Source organism: Octopus bimaculoides, chromosome 2, assembly GCF_046866305.1.
Source record: "Octopus bimaculoides isolate indiv1 chromosome 2, ASM4686630v1, whole genome shotgun sequence".
NCBI classification, from domain to species: Eukaryota; Metazoa; Mollusca; class Cephalopoda; order Octopoda; family Octopodidae; genus Octopus; species Octopus bimaculoides.
Window position 1 is genome coordinate 12709845 of NC_142929.1, and position 2403 is coordinate 12712247.

General features: G+C 31.9%; 1 non-coding gene across 1 annotated transcript; it reads right to left on the reverse strand.

The window, feature by feature from the left end:
- Nucleotides 1–903: 903 nt before the first annotated feature.
- On the reverse strand, nt 904–1010 carry LOC128247163 (U6 spliceosomal RNA). Its single transcript, XR_008263573.2, has one exon. It is a non-coding gene; the product is annotated as a U6 spliceosomal RNA (small nuclear RNA).
- Nucleotides 1011–2403: the final 1393 nt, after the last annotated feature.

The window sequence follows — 2403 nt, forward strand, 5'->3', positions numbered from 1 at the left end:
TACATATTAAACACATTCCTGGCAACTGGTACATCCTCATCATCACCACCACCACCACTATCATCATCATCATCATCATCATCATCATCATCATCATCATCACTATCATCACCATCATTACCATCATCACCATCATCACCACCACCATTATCACCACCACCACCACCACCACCACCATCATCATCATCATCATCGTCTTCGCCATCATCGTCATCATCATCATTTAGCGTTCACCTTCCATGCTAGCGTGGGTTGCACCAGACTTCTGTGTCTGTTTTGGGAGGTTTTTTACAACCGAATGCCTTTCCTAACAACAACCATTCAGCAGAGTGGTATGTAAATAGTAACTGCCAGCAAGGACACAGTTTTCCATTATGGAACCATATGTTGATATATGTATGACAATTTGAAGAGCAAGACTGAATTCAGTATAAATTTCATGTGGGTTTACAGTATGATGGTTAAAATATTAGTATCGATGGCTTATTGATGGTTAAAACAAATCGAGGCCTAAAACCTTACTATGTTCCAATGAATACATATTTATCTTTTAACTGTGTCAGCACAATGACAATGAACTATACAGAATATGCATTCATTCATAAACACACACATACACACATGTACATACACATGCACATACATACATATACATGTACACATGTACATACACATGCACATACATACATATACATGTACACATGTACATACACATGCGCATACATACATATACATGTACACATGTACATACCCATGCACATACATACATATACATGTACACATGTACATACACATGCACATACATACATATACATGTACACATGTATATGTTCTTCCTTTTTTTTATTTTCTTTTATTTGTTTCAGTCATTAAACTGTGGCCATGCTGAGGCATCACTGAGAGAAAAATATGGAATGCTTTATGAATTTACCTGTCATCCTTGTCCAGGGGCCATGATAATCTTCTCTGTATCATTACAATTTTAGAATTGGTATTGCCAAAGCTAGTATTTACAAAAATCATTTGTAGAATATGAACAAAAACAAATGAAGGATATGTTTATCTGCTATAGCCTAAATACCAACCAAAATAGATCTCTTCTGATATGATTGGTAGACTAATTCAATCATAATTACCCAACAGATGATTTGGGCATACAGGTTAGAAACATAACAGAATTCAAACATAGAATATAACAGATTTTAATTTACAACATCAATCAACACAAAGTGTACAAAACCGTGTTTGTGAGAGTGTACATAGTTATTTTTGTGTTTTCCAAATCATTTGAATAATCTTTTGTAGAAAGTGTTCATATATATTTTCTTGTTTGTGAGAGCATATGTGATCATGCAGATAAATGGTTATCAGCAAAGAGAAAAATCAGATAATGTGTGTGTATTTAAACTGGAAGAATTTAACATTGGTAAATGATTTCTTGTTTTCTGTAATGTATTTTATAACTTAAGACAGCCAATGGTTTTCTTTTGAATCGAAAAGAAGAGTTAAGCAAGAGAGTGAAATAATACAGCTTATTTATGGCTACCAATAAAAAAAAAAAATGAAGAAAAGAGATTTCTCTGGTGTCCAGTGAACGTACCAAAAGGTAATTTCTTTTGAGTTTTGTCTTATAAATTCAAAAAATATGTTCCAAGATTACTGGTTGGTTAAAAAATTGCACATGACAAAACAGTGAACAGGAACTATTGTCAGACACATGCATACTCTTCTGAAAATTCATTGGAGTTAACACAAAAGGAAATTTGTTATTTTATTTATTTATCTATTTATTTATCTGGTTATTTATTTATTTCTGACTGTCAGCAGTAACCTTGTGTGTTTTGACAATTCAATAATATATTTTTATTTTCTTACTCAATATTGTTTTTAAAGTATTCTGTTCTCTACTTGTGACAAGTAGTCAGCCAATATTAACATTATAGCATTATAAGAGGCTAAATTGTTCACCAATTAATGACTTAATATCTCAATGTGTTAAGTTATTGACAAATTTAAATAATTACAAAATAACAAATGATTTCATTTTGTTGGTGATGGTGGTGGTGGTGGTGAGGAGAAGTTCGATTAACTCACATCAGCTTAAGAATCAATGACGTAACTACAGATATTCTCTGCCTGCTTTGTCGTGCGTCACCAATAGATATCAAACTATATTGATTGGTAAAAATATGAAGATAATTTTAAACCAACAAGGGAATATAAATTGATACCAAAATATTCTATTCTTTTTCAAAGCAAGTAATTTACATTTAATTTCGTTCTTCAATGAATTGCAGTTTTATGTGCAAATGAATCAATAACCGTTGATACTACAAGGAAACAGATGATACCAGGAAAACTTAATTTATGGGCTACATAATAATATCACATTATTCCATATTA